Source organism: Schistocerca gregaria, chromosome 6 (assembly GCF_023897955.1).
Source record: "Schistocerca gregaria isolate iqSchGreg1 chromosome 6, iqSchGreg1.2, whole genome shotgun sequence".
Classification (NCBI taxonomy): Eukaryota; Metazoa; Arthropoda; class Insecta; order Orthoptera; family Acrididae; genus Schistocerca; species Schistocerca gregaria.
The window spans coordinates 378,458,754-378,476,448 of record NC_064925.1 but is presented as its reverse complement, the minus strand read 5'-3'; the positions used below and the strand labels follow the sequence as shown (position 1 = coordinate 378,476,448).

At 43.1% G+C, this 17,695-nt stretch overlaps 1 protein-coding gene and 1 pseudogene across 1 annotated transcript in view; both read left to right on the top strand.

Annotated features, from left to right (window-relative positions):
- LOC126279098 (ATP-binding cassette sub-family G member 4-like) overlaps nt 1-17,695 on the top strand; it is a 359,996-nt gene that overhangs the window by 51,688 nt on the left and 290,613 nt on the right. The gene's annotated exons all lie outside the window — the stretch shown is intronic.
- Nucleotides 8,853-8,970, top strand: LOC126279793 (5S ribosomal RNA; annotated as a pseudogene).

Genomic DNA, 17,695 nt, shown 5'->3' with positions numbered 1-17,695 from the left:
CTCACTACCGACATAAATCGTACATGTTTACGTAGCAACTCTCAAATAATGTATCGTAACTCGCGCCACCACTGTCGCGTGATCGATTTAGAATCGCACGTTCGATGTCTATCGTTTGGAACCCTCGGCTTCGATAGGCAAACAGTCTTGGAAATTACTGTTCAGACTGTCGCTTAATTCTTAAGGGGAGACATTTGAACATTTACGTCAGTCATCCCGTGAAAGCCTATTTTCAAAGACTAAAGAACGAGACCTTAAGCTAGGAATACGGAATATACAACAGCCCCTCCCCCTCCTCCCGTAACGCTGCCATAGGGATCGTGAAGAGAAAATGAGGTAACTGCAACGCGCACGGTGATTCTTCCTGGGCTTCTTCAGACGTTAATAGAATGCGAAGGACCCCTAAAACGTGGAAGCAGCTTCCACCATGCAGTGTATAGTCGTCTTCAGCATTTGGATGTGCATGCAGGTGTGAGAGTATTGCAGCGTCATTCAAAAATCGATTGAATTCTCCGAAACAGAAAAGGTGTGCCGACATTTATTTTGTTCACTGTCGGAAGTCATCATTATCACGCTTGATTTAGACAAGATCGTATTACAAAGGCACCAATCGTTGTGAATTAACTTACGAAGTAATTTGGAAAGTAATCTCCTGCACGAATATCATTTGTACGAGCTTCGGCTTCCCTTGCAGAAGACCGTCATACAACTCCGCCTCGTTTCTTATATCTTCGTTTTTCTTACGAAGTTCTTTGCGATACGCCACGTTTCGAAAAATCCGACATCCGTATCTACAGCCTGACGAAAAAATATTGTTAGCCAATATTCCAAAAGCACTTATCAGCATTCGATGAGCACGACATAGTCTGTAACTGTAAACAAGCCGTGTGATTGTAAGGGCTTTGTTAGTTAAGGCCGTATGATGTGTCGCAAGATAACTGAGGTTCCCCTACATTATCTGAAGCAGTTTTTCAGAGCTGGAAAGTTTAATTTATATTCTTTTAATCTCGGATGAAAGTTAGGTTTCCTGAATGCATTTGAGTTCCAGTTGGCACCATGCGAGCCTACACCTTTCACACTGAGACAAATAATCAGCGTCTACCACACACTAAGCATCCCCGAGAGATGTTCTTGCAATTATAAAACTCTGAGACCATTTTAACACTATACCAATATTCTGTCTACAATGTATTTCGCAATAATTAGTCTTCAGCTTTTTCTGTCATGCAAAGAAATTGCTGATATTTCCACAACCGATCACATTTATCATTTCCAATGTTAGACTGCAGATTCTCGTAGCAGATATGTATAATGAACTTAATCTATTCCCACTTGTAAGACATCTGGAAGCAACAACAAGTAATAACATTTGTGATTATTCACAGGAATGTGAATACTTCCACGCAAGTACACATGATGTTACTTTTATTCACGACCGGTAACTTCAAGGATTGTTTTGCAAGAGAGTTGGCAGCTTTGAAAAAGAAAGGAAGAAGAAAACTATCCGATTGGCGAGGTTGTGAGGATACGGAGTAAACACCTGCACTCTGATGCAACCTTGTTTATGCCGGCCGCGGTGGTCTCGCGGTTCTAGGCGCGCAGTCCGGAACCGTGCGACTGCTACGGTAGCAGGTTCGAATCCTGCCTCGGGCATGGATGTGTGTGATGTCCTTAGGTTAGTTAGGTTTAAGTAGTTCTAAGTTCTAGGGGACTAATGACCACAGCAGTTGAGTCCCATAGTGCTCAGAGCCATTTGAACCAACCTTGTTTATGCTGCTTCAGATGTAAGATAGACTGCAAACGGGAAATTTAATTCCACCAACCATCGGTATCAGCTGACATCATTTATAATATAGTTAGATTAAAGAATGAGATTTTCATTCTGCAGCGGAGTGTGCGCTGATATGAAACTTACTGGCTGTGGCTAAGCCACGTCTACGCAGTATCCTTTCTTTCAGGAGTGCTAGTTCTGGAAGTTTCGCAGGAGAGCTTCTGTAAAGTTTGGAAGGTAGGAGACGAGATACTGGCAGAAGTAAAGCTGTGAGGACCGTGCATGAGCCGTGCTTCGGTACCTCAGATGGTAGAGCACTTGCCCGCGAAAGGCAAAGGTCCCGAGTTCGAGTCTCGCTCAGGCACACAGTTTTAATCTGCCAGGAAGTTTCATAGTTAGATTATAGTCCTGCATCTAGTGGTTCAAATGGCTCTGAGCGCTATGGGACTTAACTTCTGTGGTCATCAGTCCCCTAGAACTTAGAACTATTTAAACCTAACTAATCTAAGGACATCACACGCATCCAAGCCCGAGGCAGGATTCGAACCTGCGGCCGTAGCGGTCGCGCGGTTCCAGTCTGTAGCGCCTAGAACCGCTTGGCCACTCCGGCCGGCTGCAACTAGTGCATTAGATCCTTTTATTTGGTATTCTTGCTTATGGCTCTATCAGGCTCTCTCAGTGTGTGTGTGTGTGTGTGTGTGTGTGTGTGTGTGTGTGTGTGAGTCCCGCCCCGAACTAATTGGGACCGGTTACTGTTCGGTTTAGCGGGAAGGCGGCTTTTATGAATAATATCAACATATTGGCTTGTTAGCCGTAAATTAAATGCGAGGGATCTGCTAATGAACTTCGACGATTCATAGTGCAGATGGCCTACCTATTCCTCTCCCTCCCACGTTCAAAACATTACTGCAGATTTATTGTTAAACCTTGTTCTGTGAATGTTGATCGACTTTACCGATTCAATATGCCTTTTTTATAAATGTTCATAGTCCTCTACGTCAACTGTTAAATATTAAACATGGCAAGTTAACGACGTCGTTTTTCGACTACGAAGGTTGGCCAGAAAGTAATGCACCGCAATTTTTTTCTCAGCCGAAAACAATGCTAGGAATGCGAAACGTTACATGCGTTATCATTCGAAGTCTCCTGAATGAGCGGGCCGTTTCTGTCACTTCCAACAGGTAGCGTAGCTGCAGAACAGTTTCAATATGCCGTCATTGAATTTCTCACTGCAGAGAAAGAAATTTTAGGGAACATTCACAGACGCTTGAGCAAAGTCTGTGGAGCATCTACTGTCGACAAAAGTACAGTTACTCGCTGTACACGGAGGGTGAGGTCATCAGAAGGCGGTTCGGTGGAGCTCCACGATTTGCAGCGGTCGGGGAGACCATCCACGGCTGTCACACCTGGCATGTTGCATCGAGCTGATATTGTCATTCGCGAGGACAGACGCATTACGACTGGCAGTTGGCGCTGCATCTGTCCATCAGCAAAGGAAGTTCACGCAGTGAAGCACTGGCCCCGCAACCAGGACAAGGATGGTACCGACAGGGCATACATGCCCTTGTTTCGCGCTGGAGGAAGGCCATAGAACGGTGTGGAGATTACGTGGAAAAATAGGGTGTGTAGATAAAACACCATTCTGTCGTGTGTGTAATTCTCGTTATGTTAAATGAAGAATTGTTGAAAAAAAATGCGGTGCACTACTTTCTGGGCAACCCTCGTGTATTAAAACAAAAACCTGAAGAATTAAAAAGACTGGAGAAGGGAAAAAGTGCTGCTAAATTATCACCCGAATATGGCGTCGAAAAAGCAAAGATTAGTGACTGGAAAACAATCATGTTAAACTGAACAGTTTTGCTCTGCTTCAAGTGAAATAACTCTTGAAAAGCGGAATAAAACGACAGTGTTCTCATATGAAAAACTTGAAGAGGCCTTATTCTTGTGGTTCATTCAAGAAAAACAGATTTCTGGTTCTTTGGTGAAAGAAAAGGCGCCTCAAGCGTTTTCAAAGCTTATGGATGGTGACCCATCATTTTTAGCTACCTGTGCTTTTTTGGATCGTTGGAAGAAAAGACACGGAATTTGACAGCTTACGATTGCTGGGAGGAATCGATAAGCTGCCAACGAAGCAACTGACAATTACCTAAAACAATTTAAAGACTTCGCTTCTCAGAACTGTTAAACCGCAGCAATTTTACAACGTATGAAACCGGACTGAATTTTGAGGCTTTGCCTACCAAAATTCTTGCTTCGCAAGAAGAGATGTCTGTCCCAGGGTTTAAAATGGACAATGTCTAATTGGCTTAGTATGCGGCAGCGCGTCGGCAACAATCTTTCTCTGATAGTAATAGGCAAATCGGTGGAACCACGGGCGTTCAAAAACATTAACATCAACTCACTTCCAGTGAATTTATAATCAGAAAATAAATCAGAAAGAGAGAAAATATATTTTATTTATAATAAGAATAATGCTTGGATGGAGCGCGGCTTGTTCAAGGAATGGTTAGATCACCAATTTGTCCCTAAAGTGGCTGCACCGAATACAGAAAACGGACTGCCTAATCGTTTCTGGAGACACCAAAACAGCTTTTCTGCCGCGGAATATAACATCAATGCTTCAGCCTATGGACCAGGGTGTGTTGCAGGCCATTAAACAGATATACAGAAAAATGGTGCTTCGCACCTTACTTGCAGAGAATGAAAATGAGATCGCAATGCTGCAAGAACTTAAGAAGATGTGATTTACTCGTTGTCTAGAGCATGGGATATCATCACTAAAAGCAGATTACAATAATCAAGGAAAAATCTCTGGCCTACATTCGAATTTGCTGAAGCAACTTTTACACCAGTTAAAGACCGTGACTTTCTTCCACTAGTCAAGAAAATTCCTGGCTGTGAAAACACAGAAGGAAACTGTGTTGAGCAGTTGGCTGCTGTCGACAACCATGGCCACCAGGAGCAGGGAGCCGAAGACATCGTAGCAATGGTGTTGGGCTGGTCAGCTGAGGTCGACTTGGAGGTAAGCGAGGAGAAGGTGAGCGCTCGGACTGAACTCATATCGCACACAGACGCGGCAGATGCTCTTGACCTGGGCTTATGATATGTCGAACAGCACGCTACATCAATACCAAATGCGGTGATGGCGGAACATCGCGTCCTCGAGTCGACTCAGCGCAATTCGTCAAAAAAAATGACTGACTTTACTTCTTAAGTGTGTGTACTCTGGTTATTTTTTGTTTAACAGTGATTAAATATTATTCTACCGAATTGTATAAATGGAACCGACATGTACTTGTTCAAATGGCTCTGAGCACTATGGGACTTAACTTCTGAGGTCATCAGTCCCCCTAGAACTGAGAACTACTTGAACCTAACTAACCTAAGGACGTCACACACATCCATGCCCGAGGCAGGATTCGAACCTGCGACCGTAGCGGTCGCGCGGTTCCAGACTGTAGCGCCTAGAACTGCTCTGCCACACCGGCCGGCGACATGTACTGTATGTACTGTATTGTAAGTAAACAGCTTTCATTCCAATATGGTTTCAGGTCTTTTTAATCAAGTTTAGGCTCTGTGTATGTCTCTATTTTACTTCTTTGTCCAATAATAAATGTACGTTTTTTTCACGAATGTCTTTTTAATTTCTCTTGTTTTTAAGTTAAATTCGGTATTTTTTTCTGAATACTGTTCACTTTAGGAGGATTTTCGGAATAGCGAGATTCGGAATAGAGAGACTCTACTGTTACAATTTTATTATCTTCCCAAATCAAATAGTGTAACAACTCAGGCACCACGTAATAGCTATCCAAAGGGAGATTCAATAAGCTTCACTACATGAAACTAGTTTTGCATCGTGAGTCTAACAAACTATCATTTGAAGGTTGAACACTCAAGTTCAAATACTAGATTTTATACGCTTACAGCCTGCCTTTTTTCACTCCCTTATTTGCACTCATTTCAGTGGCAATGTTTTCATTTTACCTCTTTTGCAGTGAGACAGGTAACTTGTTAATCAATAATAGGTGTCATGCCACAATGCCATTCAGGATGACTACAAACGTAATTTTTTTAAAAAAAATAAAAGTGGAACCCGCTGGAAAACCATTCTGGAGTGTAATTAGCAGTCTTCGAAAGGGAGGTAAGAAGGAAATGACAAGTATTTTGGACAGGTCAGGAAAACAGCTGGTGAATACTGTGGATGCCTTGGGCAGATGGAGGGAATATTTTGAAGAGTTACTCGATGTAGGTGAAAATACGATCAGTAATGTTTCAGATTTCGTGGTAGAATGGGATAGGAATGATGATGGAAATAGGCTCACATTTGAGGAAGTGGAGAAAATGGCCAATAGATTGCAGTGCAATAAAGCAGCTGGGGTGGATGAAATTAAGTCGGAACTCATCAAATACAGTGGAATGTCAGGTCTTAAATGGCTACACAGGATAATTGAAATGACCTGGGAGTCGGGACAGGTTCCATCAGACTGGACAAAAGCAGTAATCACACCAATCTTTAAACATGGAAACAGAAAAGATTGTAACAACTGCAGAGGTATCTCTTTAATCAGCGTTGTGGGTAAAATCTTCTCAGGTATTGTTGAAAGGAAAGTGCGAGTATTAGTTGAGGACCTATTGGATGAAAATCAGTATGGGTTTAGGCCTCTTAGAGGTTGTCAGGACCAGATCTATAGCTTACGGCAAATAATCGAGAAGTGTTATGAATGGAACAGGGAATTGTATCTATGCTTTATAGATCTAGATAAGGCATACGACCGGCTTCCTAGGAGGAAGTTATTGTCTGTTCTACGAGATTATGGAATAGGAGGCAAACTTTTGCAAGCAATTAAAGGTCTTTACATGGATAGTCACGCAGCAGTTAGAGTTGATGGTAAATTGAGTTCATGGTTCAGAGTAGTTTTTGGGGTAAGACAAGGTTGCAACCTGTCTCCACTGTTGTCCATATTATTTATGGATCATATGTTGAAAACAATAGACTGGCTGGGTGAGATTAAGATACGTGAACACAAAATAAGCAGTCTTGCATATGCGGATGACTTAGCTGTGATAGCAGATTCGATTGAAAGTTTGCAAAGTAATATTTCAGAGCTAGATCAGAAATGTAAGGACTATGGTATGAAGATTAGCATCTCCAAAACGAAAGTAATGTCAGTGGGAAAGAAATATAAACGGATTGAGTGCCAAATAGGAGGAAGAAAGTTAGAACAGGTGGACAGTTTCAAGTACTTAGGATGCATATTCTCACAGGATGGCAACATAGTGAAAGAACTGGAAGCGAGGTGTAGCAAAGCTAATGCAGTGAGCGCTCAGCTACGATCTACTCTCTTCTGCAAGAAGGAAGTCAGTACCGAGACTAAGTTATCTGTGCACCGTTCAATCTTTCGACCAACTTTGTTGTATGGGAGCGAAAGCTGGGTGGATTCAGGTTACCTTATCAACAAGGTTGAGGTTACGGATATGAAATTGGCTAGGATGATTGCAGGTACTAGTAGATGGGAACAATGGCAGGAGGGTGTACACAATGAGGAAATCAAAGAAAAACTGGGAATGAACTCTACAGGTGTAGTAGTCAGGGCGAACAGGCTTAGATGGTGGGGTCACGTTACAAGCATGGGAGAAGCAAGGTTACCCAAGCGACTCATGGGTTCAGTAGTAGATGGTAGGAGGAGTCGGGGCAGACCAAGGAGAAAGTACCTGGATTCGGTTAAGAATGATTTTGAAGTAATAGATTTAACATCAGAAGAGGCACCAATGTTAGCACCGAGTAGAGGATTGTGGAGGAATTTTATAAGGGGGCTATGCTCCAGACTGAACGCTCAAAGGCATAATCAGTCTTAAATGATGATGATGATGATGATGAATAGAACCTACAGTCTTCACCAACAAACCCAAGGCATTGGCTACATATCATTTTTATTCTCGAATTATGAAGTTAACAACTTTAGAGCACTTACCTTACCATTCGCCTAGTATCAGGGTTCACAGGTGATGAGCGTCAATCTAGATCTCACGAACTCGAAATTACTCTCATGAAACTGTTTATGTCTCCAGTAGCCCAGTAATATAAGTACTAGGAGTACCTGTTCGGAGTGATTTAATGCGGAATGAACAAATAAACCTAACCAACTGGAAGACAGAAGTCTCATGAACGTAGATGCTAACACTACAAGCTGGACAAACCTGTTCGAAATTTAGTAATACATCATGAGGAGTCGAGGGCAAGGAACTCCATCACAGTGCTGTAGATGGTGTGGTGCGTCTGCTGATGTAGAGGTCTCTAACGCTACAGTCTGTGTTTTTAATTTAAAGAGCACAGTCGATCAGCTAGTGAAACAGCGCTGTCCCACTTACGGACTGAGCAAACGTGACTTCTGTGCGGGGACAAGCGAATGGAACCTGTAACGAAGCTCACAGGTTGCATCGTGCCAAGTACCCACATAGAGTGTTCCAGTGATTTCGTAACACTATAAACAGCAGAGGACGACACTGAACTTTACGGACACCCAAAACGATAGGGGACTCACTTGAGTGGATTCCACTCACCACTCCATCCGTCAGTCAACGTGCGCAGTAATTCGTGTAAAACAATACAGAAACACCGGCTACACACCTAACAGTCACAGAAAGTGTAAATTTGACTTCAGAACTAGTATCGTGTTGAGATAATGGTTACTGCAGTCTTATGTGCTTGTCCACACTTTGCTACATGTAAACTTCCCCCAGGTGAAGACTCTTTCACAACAGGTGGAATGCTCAGCAATCGCAATAACCACGTGTGGGGCGTTCAGAATACGCACGCTTCAGTTGTAAAGATTTGCAGTTATCTAGTGGGAGCAGCCAGTGATCGGTTGACAGGCGTGTAACTGTCTGCCTGCGACAGAATTCTGTCCATCGTAACCCCGATAGACTGCTCCTTGTGAGGTCATGTGGAAAGCATTGTGTACGAGATATCAATCAGTTGGAGAGGCCTACGAGAAAATCCCCTCCGACTGTGAGTTTTTCGGATGGCACTGGGTTCTTGGATGGGTATGACAGAACTTTTGTGCAGTGATGTAATAACTAGGCTGACGGCCTAGCCGCAGTGGTAACAACGGTTCCCGTCAGATCACCGAAGTTAAGCACCGTCGGGCTGGACTAGTAATTGGATGGGTGACCATCCGGTCTACCGAGCGCTGTTGGCAAGCGGGTGCACTCAGCTCTTGTGAGGCAAACTGAGGAGCTACTTGATTGAGAAGCAGCAGCTCCGGTCTCGGTAACTGTCATACGGCCGGGAGGAGGTGTGCTGATACATGTCCCTCCGCATCCGCATCTGGTGACGTCTGTGGGTGACGAAGACACGGTGGACGGTCGGTACCGCTGGGTCCGCTAGGGCCTGTGGACGGAGTTTACGGTTTTTTTTTTACGTTTTTACGATGTAATAACTGTATTGAAGTTAGGGGACACCACTTTAAACAATTGTTATGAATGTACAAGAGCGTGCTGAAAAGTAACGCCTCCGAATTTTTTACGTGAAAACTCTTAAAGCTTTTTAAATAAAGCAGACTTTGTTAACATTCTTCGTCTTTATTCTTCACGTCTACAAATTAATTACTCAAATGGTTCAAATGGCTCTGAGCACTATGAGACTTAACATCTGAGATCATCAGTCCGCTAGGACTTAGAACTACTTAAACCTAACTAACCTGAGGGCATCACACACATCCATGGTCGAGGCAGGATTCGAACCTGAGGCCGTACGGGTCGCGTGATTCCATTTTGAAACTCCTACAACCGCTCGGCCTGAGCGGCCGGCTTAATTACTCAACGCAGGCAACCTGGTGACGAAAACATTTCTAGCAACAAAAGACCACTTTGTTGATAGCTTCACTGTACAGAGTTTGACTTTCTTGGGGATACAACCTCACCTCTGCTTCGCTTAACCACAATCGGATTGAAGTCCTCGAAGGCGTTCATTAAGTTTTGGAAACAGACGAAAATCGGATGGGACCAAACCGGGACTGCATGGGGGATGATGTCCTTACAGCTTTCTGCAGTGTTTGCTTGCTTGCTGTTGTCTTCCACAAACTGTTTTGCCTCTGAAACGGTGCCGTCCAGAGACCCGAATTCTCTGCAGTCGCTCGGCTGTGCTTCTCTACTCTTCACTCGGCACACAACGCTACACAGCTGAGGAAGTGAAAGTAGAAAAAAAGATGAGAAAAGCTCGGCAGGGAGCCTGGCTAAGGCCACCAGTGGAATAAGGAGAGTCATCTCGGGGCATGCTTTCCTCTGGTCCGCCGAGTGAAAGTACCGCCGTAACCTAAATGAGTCGACGGGCAAGAGTAGGCGGTCAGTGGATACACAGTGTTCTACTGTAAACATTCGCAACTAGATTTATTTTGGTGTGAAATTAAAAAAAAATATGTCTTCACCGCACTGATTTTAATGTCTTCATCTTCTACGCAATGGGACAAAATTTCTCTAAATAAACAGTATCAAGAGCACTGACAGGCCTTTCACTAAGCCGTAATGTGAATGCCGGTACTTAGAATGAAGAAAACATAAATAATAAAATCTTCATCCCACCTATCCACTACCCCTTCTGCAACTAAAATTTCACAAAATTAATTACACTACTGGCCATTAAAATAGCCACACCAAGAAGAAATGCAGATGATAAACGGGTATTCATTAGACAAATATATTATACTAGAAATGACATGTGATTTCATTTTCACGCAATTTGGGTGCATAGATCCTGAGAAATCAGTACCCAGAACAACCACCTCTGGCCGTAATAACGGTCTTGATACGCCTGGGCATTGGGTCAAACAGAGCTTGGATGGCGTGTACAGGTACAGCTGCGACTGCAGATTTAACACGATACCACAGTACATCAAGAGTAGTGACTGGCGTATTGTGACGAGCCAGTTGCACGGCCACCATTGACCAGACGTTTTCAACTGGTGAGAGATCTGGAGAATGTGCTGGTCAGGGCAGCAGTCGACATTTTCTGTATCCAGAAAGGCCCATACAGAACCTGCAACATGCGGTCGTGAATTATCCTACTGAAATGTGAGGTTTCGCAGGGATCGAATGAAGGGTAGAGCCACGGGTCGTAACACATCTGAAATGTAACGTCTACTGTTCAAAGTGCCGTCAATGCGAACAAGATGTGACCGAGACGTGTAACCAATGGCACCCCATACCATCACGCCGGCTGATACGGCAATATGGCGATGATGAATACACGCTTCCAATGTGCGTTCACCGCGATGTCGTCAAACACGGATGCGAGCATCATGATGCTGTAAACAGAACCTGGATTCATCGGAAAAAATGACGTTTTGCCATTCGTGCAGCCAGGTTCGTCGTTGAGTACACCATCGCAGGCGATCCTGTCTGTGATGCAGCGTCAAGGGTAACCGCAGCCATGGTCTCCGAGCTGATAGTCCATGCTGCTGCAAACGTCGTCGAATTGTTCGTGCGGATGGTTGTTGTCTTGCAAACGTCCCCATCTGTTGACTCAGGGATCGAGACGTGGCTGCACGATCCGTTACAGCCATGCGGATAAGATGCCTGTCATCTCGACTGCTAGTGATACGAGGCCGTTGGAATCCAGCACGGCGTTCCGTATTACCCTTCTGAACCCACCGATTCCATATTCTGCTAACAGTCATTGGATCTCGACCAACGCGAGCAGCAATGTCGCGATACGATAAACCGCAATCGCGATAGGCTACTATCCGACCTTTATCAAAGTCGGAAACGTGATGGTGTGCATTTATCCTCCTTACACGCGGTATCACAACAACGTTTCACCATGCAACGCCGGTCAACTGCTGTTTGTGTATGAGAAATCGGTTGGAAACTTTCCTTATGTCGCCACCGGCGCCAACCCTGTGTGAATTATCTGAAAAGCTAATCATTTGCATATCACAGCATCTTCTTCCTGTCGGTTAAATTTCGCGTCTGTAGCACGTCATCTTCGTGGTGTAGAAATTCTAATGGCGAGTAGTGTAAGTACCCAATTACCCTAAAGAAAACGCGTTACACCCGAACAAATTACAACTACTGGCTGAAAAGGGTTACGCTCTCCTGCGGCGCACAATCTCCCTCAGGTACATGAGGAAAATACGCCACAGGTGGCTTAGTCCATGGTGATTAGCTCTCTCATAACCTTACTAACAACGAGATAAAACCACTAACAAATTTTATCAGTTGACACTGTGCAGTTTTTTGCTGCGGAATACCAAATACGACGACAAAAGTTCATTAAGTTTTGCGTATGGCTGACAAGAAATTCGCAGTAAAAATGATATTAAAATAATTGGGCTTTCTGTTGTTTTTAGGAGGGTTTTAATGACCTTCCGAACGAAAGCTGAAGTTTGCTTCGTAAACTGGATTGCTGACAAATGAACCAGAACTCTGTTTATACGTCAAAAGTGCAACAAAATGTTTTGGTATTACCATGTTCGCTTATTGTCATGTCTGTCTCATTACGCCAACATGCAAATGGCGCCATACGATGTTTAGACGACTGTGAACGTACTGGACGTGTCTGGTATGAATCATAGGAAAACACGATAGAAGTAATGCATCTCTGCCACGATCCGTTCGAAAAACCTGTAATTTTGTTCCTTTCTTTCCCTGCAGGTTCGGTTTAATAGCACGATGTAAAAGATAGAAGACTTGTCAGAAGATGATAATTTTCAATTAAATATTGAGTAATGCTTTAGTCGAAAAAAAATCATCTCTTTGTTATGACGTAGGTCTTTAGATAGCTGCCATTCATTAAACGGAGTGGAAACTTTTTCCATGTCTTGTAATGAAACAAAACTGTACCAACAGCCGTTGCTTGGATAGTCATATTAGGCAACCAGTTTCGACGAGTGAATCACGCCACCTTCAGGCCTGTCGCGCCAATATTCTTGTCTGGTTCCGTGGACATTCGAGATTCATGAGCATATGTGCTTTTCACATATTGGCACCTTGTCTTATACATGCACGAATGATACTTGGTATCATTCATGCTACAGGCCTGAAGATCACGTGACTGGAACGTCGAAACTGGTTACCTAAGGAAGCAACATCAAAATAACGGCTGTTGGTCAAGTATTATCACATTTCGTCGACCAGCAGCCGTCCCACGCTCCCGAGGCCAAGATGGAGTAACATTTATTTATTTTCCAAGACTTTTAGCGTTTGCTTATGGCCGTCCAAGGACATTACTCGTCTGCAGAAAACAGCACGTCAGCCAACCGTACGATGGTGCTGCTTATGCTACGTAACAAATTGTTTGCTGAGGACACTGAGGACCTTATTGCGCTTTCTCGAGTGTAGTGTCCGACACGAGTACTGCTGCTGCGACGCGTATGGTCCTTGGTTGTGGGAGCATGTTTACCAGCCAAGCTGGACTTCGTCTCCGTGGAGATGGACTGCCTCGCGGCCTTTATCTGGCTCCGCTGATGACCTGCTGCCTGGCGCTGACCTATTTCAGACACGGTCGCGAACGGATGAGAGCAGCGGGCGAATGATGGCTACACGCCTGGGAAGAGACTATATTTAAAAATTCGAACCTAACATGTTAAGTGAGGATCTCAAATAAGACAACTTTACTGTTGACTTATTTCACAACGCGTTTCAAAGGTTTAAACTTCCATCATCAGGTAAATTTATATGTGTTACTATGACATCTGTCGTGATGATGGAGGTTTCGACATCTGAAACGCGTTGTGGAATAAATAAACAGTGACTGGTAACAGTAAACTTGTTTCATTCGATATCAGTGACAGTCACGGTATAACGGACCTGTACTCTCCAGTGTATAAAGAGGTTTTTGTGAAACGTCTACCTAATATTCGTAATTAATAGGAACAAGGAATTTCATCCGAAGGTCAGTGCTTACCGATAAAATATACAAGGGACATTTCATAAATAATGCACACTAATTTTTTTGGTACGGAATATCAGACCAGCTCTGTGGCTGGATTGAAGAGTTTTTAGCAAACAGAACACAGCATGTTGTTCTCAATGGAGAGACGTCTACAGACCTTAAAGCAACCTCTGGCGCGCCACAGGGGAGTGTTACTGGAACATTGCTTTTCTCAATATATATAAATGACCTAGTAGATAGAGTTCCACGCGGCTTTTCGCGGATGATGCTGTAGTATACAGAGAAGCTGCAGCATTAGAAAAATGTAGCGAAATGCAGAAAGATCTGCAACGGATAGGCACTTGGTGCAGGGAGTGGGAACTGACATAGACAAATGTAATGTATTGCGAATACATAGAAAGAAGGATCCTTTATTGTATGATTATATGATAGCGGAACAAACACTGGTAGCAATTCCTTCTGTAAAATATCTGGGAGTATGCGTACGGAACGATTTGAAGTGGAATGATCATATAAAATTAATTGTTGGTAAGACGGGTGCCAGGTTGAGATTCATTGGAAGAGTCCTTAGAAAATGCAGTCCATCAACAAAGGAGGTGGCTTACAAAACACTCGTTCCACCTATACTTCAGTATTGCTCATCAGTGAGCGATCCGTACCAGGTCAGGTTGACAGAGGAGATAGAGAAGATCCAAAGAAGGGCGATGCGTTTCGTCACAGGGTTATTTGGTAAGCGTGACAGCGTTAGGGAGATGTTTAGCAAACTCAAGTGGCACACTCTGCAAGAGAGGCGCTCTACATCGCGGTGTAGCTTGCTGTCCAGGTTTCGAGAGGGTGCGTTTCTGGATGGTATCGAATATCTTGCCTCCTCTCTACTTATACCTCCCGAGGAGATCACGAATATAAAAGAGAGATTCGAGTGCGCATGGAGGCTTTCCGGCAGTCGTTCTTCCCGCGAACCATACGCGACTGGAACAGGAAAGGGAGGTCATGACAGTGGCACATAAAGTGCCCTCCGCCACATACCGTTAGGTAGCTTGTGGAGTATAAATATAGATGTAGATTTTTTTAAATCTGTTCACAGTTCTTCTACATTGTCTCCTTGCTTCGCTATGACTAAATCCTAACGTCTCGGAAGCTACTCCATCTAGGACACAATTTCCGTTCATCTGTCGAATGGTTCGGGTAACGGTGGTAGAAAGCTTTTCCATTGAAAGATAACCGCTTCCACGCATAGGTTTTTTCGACTCCGGGAAACAGTCGAAGTCAGGCGGACTCATGTCTGGTCTGTAGGGAGGATGCGCCAACATTTCCCATTCGTAGTCACGCACATTTTTGGGCTACAACCTCGCCAATATGCGGGCGAGCATTGTCGTGGAGAATGAGTGGCCCAGCTTCGGGCAAATGAGGTCGGGTTTTGAGCGTTTTTCTGCGCAGGTTTTGCACGAAGTTACGATAATACGCTGCTGTGACATTTGTTCCACATGGGACGCTGTCTGTCAAGATGATACCTTGGTGCTTATAGGCAAAAATCATCATTTGCTTGAGCTTTGATTGAGCATGTCGAAATTTTTTTTGGACGTGGAGAATCTGAAGCTCTCTTCTCATTGGACTGTGATTTCAACTTTGGTTCAAAGTCTCTATTCCACGTTTCATCAGTAGCGACAATTCGACACACCAAATCCTTGACGTTCATGGTCGAATCGCTGTGTGAGCGAGTTTGCAGTGTCCGGGCATTTCTGCCTCTCTTCAGCAGTCAAAATATGTGGAACCTATCTCGAAGATATTTTTCTCTTCTTAAAATCATTTATCAGGATACGGAATACTGGTGTTGGAGGAATTTCCGTGGTTTCAGAGAGTTCCTTACAAGTCATACTGCGATCTTCTTCAAGAGCATCTGGCCCAAGCTTCACACTTAGATCATGTGTTGACGGCTTTTGCCTTCAGGGTCTCTGCTCATACGATCACCACCACAAATTTCACTTAACGCACTGTGGGTTTCTGTTGGGTTTTTGCCACGGACCTTTATGTCCGACCTTTGGTCTTCAGGAGTCACAGTATCAGAGAGCCGTGTAGGGTCCATTTCTACCTCTCGCCAATTTTATGTTAGTGTACATGGCGAAAAGAAATAAACAAAATAAAAAACACGTGTTTCTTCCCCAAGCTCCCAGTTACATCTGATGTAAAATTGATTGTTGCATCAAACAATCTACATGAACACCAACCTGTGCATTATTTATGAAATGTCCCTCGTTCATAGTTACAACCTGTCGCTCTGATACGAATGTTTACTGTATACAACAACGATCGACATAAAATAAAGATAATAAGTTAAAGATTCACTGCCGTGATTTTGTATACCAAAAATTGTTTGAATGAATTTTGATGGCAGACTAAAACGGTCGCCAGAACCAAAACGAACAAAAATTAAATCTGGTAAATGAGTGTAATGACTATGAAATCAAGTAAATACTGGATAAGAATGATAATGCGGCAACTGGGCAAAATATACTCCCGCGAGCCTAGATAAAGAAAACAGTATGAACACTATAGACGTTAATTTGAGATGCAGTGATGTTTATTACAATTATGAAAACCAATAAAATGCAACGACTAGCAACATTTCAAGGAAACTGCACTATATTACGTAACTCACGGTAAAGCTGTCTATTATTTGCATAATCGTTACCAAATGTAATTACTTTTCTTTACTGTTTACTTTTCAAATGATGCTGTGAAAACTTTCATTCATGACAAGTACTTTGTATCAATAACAATGTTATGTGAAGCTATTTACATAACGTCTTTCACGGAACACAAAATAAACTCATTAAATTACTTTTACTGCAACAAAGTCAGCATACTTTTGTTATAGAAGTATGATTTGCGTTTCAGTCGCTTAGTTTTAACAGAGTGTCTGCAGTAGTAATGCAACACTATGTGGACAATTATAATTACTACTGCTTCTATTATTATAATTATTTGATTGAAAATTAACTGTAAATTTAACTGAATCTCGTTTATTTCGGCTGTTTCTTTCACTGATGACATTCTCGGAAGTTATGTTGAGGAGTATAGGATCCTGCTGATGGTTAACGACTTCATTATGAAATTCATTGTTGGCAGTAGGCTGTTCTTGATAAATGAGCAACTTAAATAAATTTTGGCCACACAGTATTCTTCATTCATTCCAAAATCTACTTACGACCATGTTCCGTGCTCATGCACTAGCTCGCTCGCTTGTGTTTTGCCTAGCCACATATTATATCACCATTTTCAGGACAACCTACATTTGGCACTTGCAGGGCAACGTACACGCCTGTATCACACCAGAGTCTCCGTAACTCTATTCCCGGCCCTCATCTCTACGACTGCGTGTTCTCGCACGAACGATGTTATTGTTACGTGAAAGATACTCTTTATGTTCCGTACAATATAAGTTTCCCTGACATTGCCAGCTTGTTTCCTACAACGATTTGATATAATTATTTCTTACTTCCTCTTCTAGCATGCATTACATTTTCATAAACTCTAATTACCGACAAAATACATAAATATATTTGGTTACAAAAAATAGTTTGAAATTCATGAACTCAAGTAACTGAAAAATACACGAGGAGTTGAGTTTTAGTGTAACTACGATAAGGCCTAACCTAAAATATTCGCATTGTTAGGTGACTTAACTTACCTAGAACTCCGTTTTAACTTCAATGGTTCTTCAACCAATGGTGACGAAAACTGGCCAAACATTGCCCGTGGACTGCGGTAACAGTGAAGTTATTGGCTGAACGTGACTGGTGAGCGCTCGAACGCGCTAGAACATTCGAGAAGAGTCAATGCTCCTGTAATTCGACTGGCGTTTGAATTGGCGTACATCGCAGTTACGAATGACATTTTAATCTATCACTGTCGACGAATAATAACTGTAGTTGTAAATTTCAAGTTTATATTATTACGACAGAATCTTGTGAACGCAGTAAGATGGGAAGTTTATCGCGACGACATCTTCGTATAAAGCGTTCTGAGTCTTCTCG